The following is a 12,915-nucleotide window of genomic DNA, read 5'->3' on the forward strand; positions in this document are numbered from 1 at the left end:
GGACTCTAGGTGCACTTTCAGTACACCATTTTTAAACTTAAAAATTCACTTCCCATGAAAAGACATTCCCTCAAGGTGTTCCCTAATTTTACTAATGTGTTCTCAGGAAGTTGAATTGACTTGATGATCATAGAATAATGATTGGGGATATGCATTCAAAATTCACTTATAATAGAGAAAGCGGAAAATGAACTCTGAAGGTAAAATTCTACTAGTGGAGAAGTAAAAGTCCAAATTCCCGTTGGGGTCTTTCATTGAAAAATAATATAGACTTCGAAACATAATCTCAATTCAAATTTCAGAATGCAAATTTAGGTTCGATTTTTTTCAAGATATAATTATCATTGGAGTTCATACTTTGAGTTGTACAAATCCAAGAGTATAGTTTCCAAAACAAGTGTGGATATATAGTTCAAGAGGGAATGATGTTTCTGAAATGAAAAGTATCTCTTAATGAGTCATTCTCCGAGATGATATGGTCTCTTTGCTCAATATCAAAGATTTAGATAAGCCATGTTATACTCATTGGTGAAAGTGTCCATGTTCATTTTAATCAAAGGCATCAAACACATTATGAAGATGTCGAGCACATTTTTTGGCATATTTTGAAAAAATTACTATTTGTGCAAAATATATAATTAGATTTTTGCAAGTGGTATTCCATTATGGAGATGATGCTTGGCCTCTACATAAGTATAATGAGTATCAGCAAGTCCCAATTCAATAATGTGTCCTTGAAAATTATATCAAAGGCAATTGATATAAGCATCGTGTTCCTCGGCCAAAGAGGAGTACATGCTCGAACCTGTATGAGAAGAATGCTTATGAAGTAATCAATTGAAGGAAAATAAATGGAGAGATCAAAGAGAGTTCCTACATAATAAAGGTTTCAACCTTGTGCATAAATGATCCAAACACAAAGAAGTTGCTCTGGCAGAAAAAGCCCTCTATTCATTTTCCACTGGAGAAGCCAAATTCTCATTTTCTGTTGGAGAAGCCAAATTCTCATTTTCTGAAAAAGAGAAGACCCTATGGAAATATGCAGAGGATACAAGAATAAAACACTAGGTGCATCAACAGTTGATATGGGTAACGTCTATCTTCACTTCAAGGGTGGTGAGCTGTAGCTAGTGAAGAAACAGATGAATCGAAAAAGAAAAAATCTCATCGAATCCCATTTGGAGGTGAAACCCGATGAATGCCATAACATGAGCTTGCAGGTGTGAAAGCCCAACATCTAAACTTGATATAAAGGAGGGGAACATTCCTATATTAAGTTTCTTTTTTGTTATGCTAATGTCTAAAAAAATATACTCGCAACCAGTGAAGACTTGGTGGTCATGAAGGAAGTAAAAGTCTCAAAAGCCTTTCACATGTGAATAAGAGACAACATCCAATGAGCTCTGTTTGGAGAGTGAAGAAAAAGCACGTGATTTGTGACAAAGAAGATGTGGTAAATATGTTTGAGGAATGCTGACAACAAGATGGAGAAGCTCTGCAGCCATACAAGAGATGAATCAGCCCCAGTGTCATGGAGAACACAATTGAAGACCATAGAAACCCACAGTCACATGAAGATGGCCATGCCCTATCTATACATAACACGCATCACATAAATTTGTGAAGAAACAAAGAGTGATTGAGGCACATTTGTTCTCCAAACCTGACAAGCCAAGCATGTCTATTAAGAAGATGCATGGAATCTGCCAATAAATGAATCCTGCGATAATGATCACGGATTGCTAAGGAATAACACAAGCACCAATAGAGTTATTTAATGAGAGAAAACCATGTGAAAAAATGATCACACAGTGAAAGGTATGCATCCAAAGAAAAACAATGGCCTAGACTGGCATGGTAGAATAGTTAGAAGATTACCATTTTAAAATATTTTAATAGGCAGTAAAAAATATCAAAATATGAAAGCATGAGGTATATACATTTATGAGAAATATTGGGCCTTTGAGATGATAAATGACCTTGGAATCACAATGAATAAAGTAACATGATGCTAGAGATATGTAGTCCACATAGGTTGGAAAGCATGTAGTTACCGCCATGCAAATGTTGGAATCTATGATTAAGTCTCCTCGTCCAACTCGTGCTAAAGCTACAGTTGTGGCCAATGCTATTCTTGATGGTATTGACTGTGTTATGCCTAGTGGTGAGAGTGTAGCTGGGGCATATCCTGAGTTGGCAGTGAAGATCATGGCCCGCATATGTATAGAAGTTGAATCCTCATTGGATTATGGTTCTATTTTCAAAGAACTAATAAGATCCACTCTTCTACTGATAAGCCCTTTGGAAAGTCTTAATTCATCTGCTATGAGGACAACAAACAAAGCTAGAGAAACCCTTATTATGGTTCTAACTCGTGGGGGCATGACTGCTAAATTGATAGCAAAGTATAGGCCACCTGTAGCTATTCTTTCTATTGTGGTTCCCATCTTGACAATAGATTCTTTTGATTGCAGTAATTGTCAAAGGCATGATGTCGAGTAAGCATCTATGAAGATCCAAACGCAGATGGAGAGGCATCTGACAATATTGAAATCAATGTCTTTCTTTAGAAGACATGCCAAAGACGTTCATGGTAATTTTAAACACAATCAAGACAATGACAAGTGAGTAAGAAAGCTTGAGCATGGAGTTCAACATCAAAATTGTGAAGATTCATTGTATGCAGACACATGGTGTGACAAAAGATTATTTGAAGTATCACTTGATAGTCAAGGCCCTCAACATGTATCATAGGACATAAGATCATGCAGAGACAATAAAAAATCATAAGGGAAGAAAAGATATTTGTCGAGGAAAGTTAAAGAGAAAAACTAACAAGACATTTCTAATTCACATAGAATCGACTACCAAATAGAAAATTGGAAAGGAAAAAGATTCAGTTATGAAACTGAAAGACCACCGTGAAAACTAAACAGTCATGAGAAGAGGTGAACCAGATGGTTATGGAAGAATCAAAATAGTCATGGGATGTCATTATTTATGGTAAAAAAACTTGTTCATTAGGGGCGGATTCTTTTCTGACATACAGTCAGAGAGATGGAGTAGAGGAGAGGGCATGCTAGTTTATGTATTTCATTTCATTGCATATAGGGGTTATTATTCTGATTTCTGTAATAAATTTGACAAGAAACTATGAGCAAATAAATCTGGGTATTGTATTTGTGTGTTGAAAACAAAGAAAAGTTTCATTCTGAATCAGAGTGTTTAGTTGTCACTATTTTGATTATATTCAATGAGAGTGTTGGTATATTTAGTCGTGGACACTATCTTGCATTTTGTGTCAGATATCAAATGTGATGGAAATCATAGTGTTTGCATGCCTTCCTATGATGGAAATTGGAATATTTAACTTGTACTCTATTTTTCATTCTGCATTGCATCTGCATTAACAAATTCTTCATATTGCATTACTAGTCATAAGATTATGAATTCTTGGGATTGGCTCGGTTTAGGATCTCAAATTTTCCTGAGCTAGTCTTGCCTAGGATTAGCTTGGTTCTCCTCTTCCATTCTCGGGTTAAGAATGCATCTTGTTAGTTTAGGAATAAAATAGATTCATTGCATATCATTCCATAAGGGAGCTGTACCTTTCAATTCAGAGGAAATCTATCAACCTCATGATAGATTATCCAACTGTTGGCATCTAATTGTTCTTTCAGATTTGGGCATTTGAGAGTTTATTTTACAAAGAACAATCTGTTTACCAACAGGGACATAACTTGAAGCTCATGGGGACTATTGATGAAATGTTGAATGATATAGGATGGGAATATCAAGACCTACAATAACATATCTAATTTGTGAGAGATCACATTCCATTTGGATTTGACACACCAATCTTACTCGATGCCAAAACACTCAACATGCCTCAGTTTATAGGTGCATTATTACTTAACTTTGAAACTACTAGTCTTGGCATTAAATCATCAATACCATTAACTCTAGATGGGTAGGTAAACCCTAGTGACACCCTTATTCCAGTCACAACGAGCTTCCATCATTCGTAGCCACCCCATACCAAAGAGTCTCCAAGGTGCTCTAAGTATGTTTGGAGGTCGATCTTCCAAAGGTTGTAACTCAAAGCTCATGGGGCTATTGGTGAAACATAAAATGCTACAAGATAGTCATGCCAAGGCATATAATAACCTTTATCATTTTTTGAGAGATCACATTCTATTCAGATTCGACATATTGATCTCGCTTGATGCCAAAACTTGCAGTGTGCCTTAGTTCATAAGTGTATCATTACATAAATGTAAAACTACTGATCTTGGCATCAAATCATTAGCACCATTATCTATTGATGGGCAAGGGAACCCTAGTGACACCCTTGTTCCATCCATGGAGATCCTCCATCATTTGTGGCCACCCCATACTGAAGAGTCTCCAAGGTACTCTAAGTGTATTTGGAGGTCAATCTTCTGAGGGTCATAACTCAAAGATCATGGGGACTATCAGTGAAATGTTGAATGCTACAAGATGGTCATGCCAAGGCTTACAATAACCTATCTCATTTTTGAAACATCACATTCTATTTGGATTTGACACACCAATCTCACTTGATGCCAAACTTTGTAGTGTGCCTTAGTTCATAGCTGCATCACTACACAACTTTGAAACCACTAATCTCAGTATCAAATCATCATTTCCATTAGCTCTAGATGGGTAGGTGAACCCTAGTGACACCCTTGTTTCGACTACAGAGAGCCTCCATAATACATGACTACCTCATACCAAAGAGTATCTAAGGTGCTCTAAGTGCATTTAGAAGTCGATCTTCTAAGGATCATAACTCAGAGCTCATGGAGACTATCGATGAAACGTTGAATGCTATAGGATGTTCATGCTAAGGCATTTAATAACCTATCTCATTTCTCAGAGAAAAATTCTATTTGGATTCTACACATCGATTTTTCTCAATGCCAAAACTTGTAGTGTGCCTCAGTTCATAGGTGCATCACTATGTAACTTTGAAACTACTAATCTTGGCATTGAATCATCAGGACCATTAGCTCTAGATGAGTGGGTGAACCTTAGTGACATCCTTGTTCTAGCCATGGAGAGCCTCTATCATTCATGGCCACCCCATACGAAAGAGTGTCCATGGTGCTCTTAGTGCATTTGGAAGTCAATCTTTTGAGGGTCATAACTTGAAGCTCGTGGGGGCTATTGGTGAAATTTTGAATGCTACAAAACTATCATGCTGAGACCTAAAATAACCTATCTAATTTATGAGAGATCAAATTTCATTTGGAGTCGACACATTGATCTTGGCATCAAATCATCAATTCTATTAGCTCTAGATGGGTAGGTGAACCCTAGTGACACCCTTCTTCTGGCCATGGAGAGCCTCCATCATTCGCAACCACCCTGACTTAGAGAGTCTCTAAGGTGCTCTAAGTGTGTTTGGAGGTTAATCTTCTAAGGGTCATAACTCAAAGCTCATGGAGGCTATTGCTAAAAGATTGAATGCTATAGGATGGTCATGCCAAGGCCTACAATAAACTATCCCATTTCTAATAGATCACATTCCATTTGGATTTGACACACCGATCTTGCTCAATGCCAAAACTTGCAGTGTCCCTCAATTCATAGGTGCATCACTATGTAACTTTGAAAACACTGATCTTAGCATCGAATCAATAATGTTATTAGCTTCAGATGGGTGGGTGAACCCTAGTGACACCCTTTTTCTTGCCATGGAGAGCCTCCATCATTTGTGGCCACCCCATACCAAAGAGTCTCCAAAGTGCTCTAAGTGCATTTGTAGGTCAATATTTCAAGGGTCATAACTCAGAGCTCATGGGGGCTATCGGTGAAACATAAAATTCTATAGGATGGTTATGCTAAGGCCTACAATAACCTATCTCATTTCTACGAGATTACATTCTATTTGGATTCGACACACCAATCTCGCTCAATGCCAAAACTTGCAGTGTGCCTCAGTTCATTGGTGCATCACTACATAACTTTGAAATTACTTATCTTGGCATCAAATTTTCAGTGTCATTATTTTTGGATGCACAGGTGAACCATAGTGACACCATTATTTTAGCCACGAGAGCCTCCAACATTCATGACCACCCCGTACCGAAGAGTCTCCAAGGTGCTCTAAGTGCATTTGGGTGGGTGAACCATAGTGATATCTTAAGGGATTACAAAGATCATTTCAAATTAAACATATAATATATGATTTCAAATTAAATAGTACATCAAAATTTGATAACAAAGATTCTTAAAATGTTCTTCACAAATTATTGCAGTTGAATCAAATATAACAAACATGATCAAAATGAATGATATTTCATAAACATGAACAATACACATGATCGACAATAAATTGAACAATACTATACTAAATTAATATGTATCTCATTGTGCACATAAATGAAAAAAATATATATCAAAATACATGTATCCATAGACAAATTACACAAATATATATCAAAGTCCATGTATCTATAAACAAATTAAACAAATATATATCAAAATACATAGATCCATATACAAAATGTGGCTGATCATGCCATCAAAATGTGTATAATATCAATGTTTCTATACACAACATGGCATATGCCATCTCAAAATGTCTCATAATTCATCCTATGAAAACTATACTATCCTATGTTGCTGGCGAATGATCAAAATGCAACCTCTTCGTTGCAATAGGTGGATCAAATGCCTCCTACATAAATAAAAAAGAAAAATCCAGAGTTAGACTACTAAGTTTATATGATTCTATGTATCTAACATTGAATTACTCAAATGTATAGTGATCCTTTTTTTAATGAAGATTTACAGTATTAAAATTTCATCATAAATACCTCTCTCGTCGACCTCCTACACTGATCAGGAGTCCTCTCATATGTGAAGATGCTTGGAACTTGGTTGGTTGTGGCCTATATATTCAAATATGTTTTTCAAATGGATCTATAACTTAAAATATAATATTATAATTTATAGAATATTAAATTTATAACATACAATCAAGAATTTAAACTATAACTTACCTCTGTCGACTCCTTTGGATATAATGGCTACTTGAGAAAAGATACAAAACTCTGACATTTAGCCTCCTGTACACTATGTTTTTCCTATGAGATACAAAATCCTAGTTGTTAATAGCACAAAAATTAGTTTTGAATTTTTTTTTGAAAATAAGGAAAATAACAAATAAATAATACTTATACATATGATGGGGATCTCATTGGGAATGGAAATGCCAGAGGGTATGCAATGACAAATCTACCTAGAGTCATCACTAGTAGCCAAGCCTTGTAAAATAAAGAATTTAATTAAATTTTATTACCACAAACATTTTACAAGAATGCATTGATATTTAATCACTTTAAAATCACCTAATTACCTTTCTCTTGTCAATGGGCTTGTTGAAAACAATTGGTTAATTGTGCATTGTCTTTCATGTTACACAAAATGTCATATCATTGCCAGTTAGTGTATGTCAAGGTCACTCGGGCGATAAAGATAGTTTCCTATGTCTTTTGAGCATTCCAAAGTTTACCGAGTTTAAGAGTCAGTGAATATAGAGCTCACTTGTGCATCAAAGGGAAGATTATAGAAGTTGGGTGTTTATCAAGCTCACTCAGTTAATGAAGGAAGAGTTGGATGGAACCAGTGTTAAAAAATCTCACTCAGTTACTAAAGGAATTTTGTGAATAAGCAGTGTTAACCAAGTTCACTTAGTTAACAGAGGAAAATAATTTTTGAGTTAGTGTCTACCAAGTTGGGTCGACTAACGAAGGATTTTCTTGTTTTAGCATATTGAGTTCAATAGATTTGTTTGTTGGTTCTAGCCGACTAAGGAGATGAATATTAAGTATTCTAAGTTGTATTCAAGATGACTTGAAAATGTGTAAGATATAAATATAAGGTCAATTTGAGAATTAAATGTGTAAAACATAATAGAAGATTTGAATATTCTTAGAGGAAGCAAATTGGAGGGATAAAAAGAATATCCTTGTTGAGCTGTAAAGATACATTTGATAAAAAAAGATCAAGTATATAAGCCATAATTGAGATCTATAATTAGTAATTTAATTGCATCAAAAATCAAGTCATCTCATTGTTACTCTCTAACCATTGTAGCAGTGATCTAAATCTCTTAACAGAGTTGGCTTAATAGCCATTTGTAAATCCTCTAACAAGGCGACATTTCTAGATTGAAGTGTCTAAAGACCTCTAACAAGGCCACTCCCAATAGGGTGAAAAAATCCTATAATAGGGTCACACCTAACAATGTGTTTTGTAACCTTTAACAAGGTTGGCTCCTAATAGGGCTCACTTCAGAAGAGTGAAAATCAATAACTAGTTGCAATTGATGGTCTTTCCCAAATTGGGTTTCCACGTTAATCTTAGTGTCACTTGTGTTCATGCTATTTTTTTTATGTGTATGTAACTAAGTTAAGTAAGATTAATCATAGATAATATCTTAATATTTTCATGTTAAGCAGTTGCCAAGTTATTTCAGTGTTTGTTGAGTTACATCATTTGCTAGTGTAAATAGAGTGACTGTGTGTTTACTGATCATTAGTATTTTTAGTGAAGTTTATTCTGACATCTAAGAGATTTGAGATTTATTTTTGTAGTAATTGATTCACCCCTCCCCTCTCAGTTACTCCTCTTTTATTTCCAATAATTGGTATAAGAGATTCTTGTTGCTTGTAGAGAAAGGTTTCAAGGACCTAAGCTAAATATTAGGATGTCTTACAAGAGGGAGATTCCCAAGCTAAATAGAGATAACTTTGAAGCATCACATGAACTTATGAAGTTGCATTTGGTAACCATTAGTGATTCAGGTTTGAAATATTTAAACACTACTTACAAATCTCCTACTAGTACAATGGCTATGGAAAAAATTGCTGAAAAGAAAATCATAATATCATGATGATCGAGATAGCATCAACTCTTAACTATGCTGAATTTGATGAAGTCAAAGGATATGCTACTGAACATGACATGTGGACCAAACTAAAGAATATCTATAGAGGTGATGATAATGTAAAAAGAGCCAAGGAAAAAATCTTGAGAGGTCAGTTTGATCAGATGAAGATGATAGAAGATGAAAACATTGTAAAATATGCTGAAAGAATCAAAGCTAGTGTCAATGCCATCAAAGCCTCTGGAGGAAAAATTGAAGATGTAACTATGGTAAGCAAGGTACTCAGAACCTTTCTTCCTATCTATGCAATCAAAGTGTCTTATATGCAAGAGATGAGATGTGATCCAAATAATGAGATAACTTGGATCATTTGGTTGGAAGATTGAGTACATTTGAACTAGATAACTATGATAACTATACTCCTAGTTCTAGAAACCTTGAGTCTACATTTGAAGCAAAGGTATCACTCAAAATAAATCCAAAAGATCTAAAAGAAAACAATCTAAAAATGAAGAGGAAGACTGTTCTGACAGTGATCTCAAATCCATTGAAGCATTGCTTGCAAGAAGGTATACCAAAGGCAAAGGAAAGTATAAAGGTAAGATTCCTTTAATCTATTTTTCTTGTGAAGAAGTTGGACACATTGCTGCAAGATGTTCAAATATAGAAGACACAGATGAAAAGAAACACAAGTACAAAGGAAAGAAGGATTTCAAGAATTTCAAGGACTACAAAGACAAAGGTAAGATATCTTGTTTTATGGCTAAAGATTCAACTAGTAGTGAAGATAATGAAATGATATATATTGTTGTAAAAGATATATTTGATGATGAAAGAGATAAAATGACACTTATTTCTCATGGTAGCAAGAATGATACATGTATTATTGATAATGACTACTCACATCATATGACTAGTGACAAAACAAAGTTTGAACATATGGAACATTATGATGGTGGAAGTGTGAGATTTGAAAACAATGAACGTTATTGCATAAAAGGAAAATGTTGTATCTCACTAACTAATGAACTTAAATGTGATAATGCTTATTGGGTTGAAGAACTAAAGCATAATCTATTGAGTATGGCATGGTTGAATAACATTGGGTTCAAGGCAAAATTCATGAATGGGAAGGCCAAGCTACTGGATGGAAAATGAAATCTAGTTGGGTCTGACAAATAAACAAAAGGTAACCTATTCTACCTAGATCTTAGTGAAAGTTCATGTTTTATTTCTCAAGTAGAAGAAAGTTGGTTGTTGAATAATAGGTTATGGCATGTGAACTTTGATAATCTAATCAAGCTAAGAAAGAAGAAAAAGGTAAGTGGTATTCTCAGTTTGAGAAAACTTGATATGGGCCTATACAAAAATTGCCAAATTGATAAGATGGGAAAGACAAGTTTCAAAAGCAAGGACTATCATTCTGAAGAAGTCTTGGAGCTAGTTTATACAAAATGATGTGGGCCTATTGGAATAGAGAGCTACACTGGAGATAAGTATTCTATTCTTTTTGTTGATGATTATTCTAGAATGATGAATGCAATGTATTTGGAAGAAAAGTTTGAAGCATTTCAAAAATTTAAGTGGTATCTAGCAAGAGTAGAGAAAGAAACTAGAAAGAAGCTGAATTTTTTGAGATTAGATAGAGGTGGTGAATTCATTTCCAATAAGTTTAATTAATTTTGCATTGAAAGAGGAATTAAGAGACAAGTATCAGCTTCTGGTACACCTTAGTAGAATGGTATAACTGAAAGAAGGAATAGATCCATCATGGATTGTGTTGGCTTGGTTTTTCACCCTATATAATTTTGTTACACTCTATAGTGAAAAACCCTAGTCCCGTGTTTAAATTGTGAGGTGTGTTAAAATCCTAGGTGAAATTATTAAAATTTCATACAATCCTTATTTTGTGCCCTAGTTTTATTTTAAATTTTGGAATATAGTGTTCTAAATTTTGGCATGGGAAAGCTCGTTACCCTAAGGTTTTATCTCTTACATTTTATGATATTTATTTTTGAGTTACGTTTTTGAAATTCATTTATCCTTTGTTGTTGTTGGTGTAAATAAGTATTTACTTATTACACTTACTTAAGTTTTACTTAGGTTAATGCATTATTTTATTATTATTTTAGTGAGATACTTAGGAGTTTGTGAACTCTAATTGAGTTACGCAATTTTAATTATGCACATGGTGTCTACAACACATGACTATGCATCATTCACTGAGTTATCATGATGACAACACAGTTATCATCACTCCTCATTTAGCACATGTTGTCTACACCACTAATTTGTGTGCTACACCATTGTAGGCTTATCCTCACATCATCACACTTAATCCCATGCTTAATGGAGGATAACCCATATTTGGTGGACATGTGTCTGGTTGTATGACATATCATGATGCTGACTTCTATGCATTCTAGAAGCTCTCTTGAGGCCTTTATATTTAGGCACTCCTAGTGTACTCTTGAATCCAGTTATTGAATGAATATCATCATTCTGATCATACTCTATCTATTTTGCTCTACTGTGTGCTTGTGTTGAGTTCTTTAGTTCTTGGGTGAATTCTGGCCTAAGCCAAATTCTTACATGGTATCAAAACCAAGGGAGATTCTCTACACATAGTCGTTCGAGACCGTTCATGCTTCAACACCTTGACACAAATTTGGAGGATCCACAAAAATTAGGAGTGTCTAGAGCTAGATCTGACCTCACCATTACGTCTGGAGCGTCGATTCGGTGAAGATCGACTATAAATTTCCCTATGCTAGGTGAAAGTTGATCGTGAGGCAATTTTTTTTTGCAAACTGGCCCCCGAAGGCATCAATTTGCAATTGGGTATGATCATTTTCATTGATCTAATTATTTGTATTTCAGATCTGAAAATATTTTGTTCTTTGTAATTTATTTTCTGATTTGGTATTTTCAAAAAATTTCATATAGTCCAGCAGAGAAATTTTTTTTGCCGAACCGGGCAGTGACATCCCGACTCGATTCCTATAATTTTGATTTATTATTGTAGGGCCTTTTTATTAATATAGTGACTGGATAAATCTATGGGCCATACAATATACGTACATTAGTGTAATTTTTGGTCTCTGCAATCAAGATTCACTACAACTCTGCGTAATCCGACAGACCATACCCTCACAGTCCGGTGACAACATCACATCGATCGGCGATTGACTTCCTTACATTTTTGGCCATGCCACCAAACCCACCTATGGCCTTTGAACTTACGGTCGCAGGCTCTCCATTTTAAAGAGCGCATAAGGCACTCAACACACAAATGTGGGATAAATCGTCAGACAAAGTCTGGCGGAACTTTGAACTCTGACGTCGTTAAAGGACCTCCGGCAACGCATTTCCCAGTTCTGACAGTTGTTATTAATCCCAATAACGGAGTACACGTGGCATGATTTAACAAGCCCACTTGGATAGCACTTGTTCTACCAACCATCTACCATGCGGCATAATTTCATATGCCCACGCAAGTTTCTACCACATCGACAGTCCCAGACACGTGGCAAACCCAAAAAGCAGGTTGAGTCGAAAGCCAACTCACGCCCACGTAAGCAGTACAGTTAGTAGTGAGTGGACAGCTCTGTCATTTTCCAATTAGTACTGAGCTATCATCCACATCATCTCATCCATACTATCCATACTATGATGACATCATGACATCATGCTGACATCACTGCTGGCCAAAGATTTGCTAACATCATCAAATTCTTAAGTATAAATTTGACGCCTGTCTCGATGTCATTCTAGGGCCAGATTTAATTGCTACGAAAGTTGTATGACCATCAAATTAAACCTCATATTTCACTGATGCAACCCCTCTCCAAATTGATTTTCAATTTTGTAGTCCAACTTTAAGAGGCCATAACTCGCACATCTAGACTCCAAATCAGGTGCAATTTTTTTTGAAATTGGGTAAAATTTTCTAAATTTTTCAGTGGAGTAGCTATTTTGTAGTTTTGGTGCATGGA

The 12,915-nt window shown here is 35.3% G+C and overlaps 1 pseudogene; it reads left to right on the forward strand.

The window, feature by feature from the left end:
• The first annotated feature begins 2,058 nt into the window (after window positions 1–2,058).
• Window positions 2,059–2,502, forward strand: LOC149528481 (pyruvate kinase, cytosolic isozyme pseudogene; annotated as a pseudogene).
• The last annotated feature ends 10,413 nt before the right edge of the window (window positions 2,503–12,915 follow it).

Source organism: Cupressus sempervirens, chromosome 11, assembly GCF_028749045.1.
Source record: "Cupressus sempervirens isolate cs-2001-9-10 chromosome 11, ASM2874904v1, whole genome shotgun sequence".
Classification (NCBI taxonomy): domain Eukaryota; kingdom Viridiplantae; phylum Streptophyta; class Pinopsida; order Cupressales; family Cupressaceae; genus Cupressus; species Cupressus sempervirens.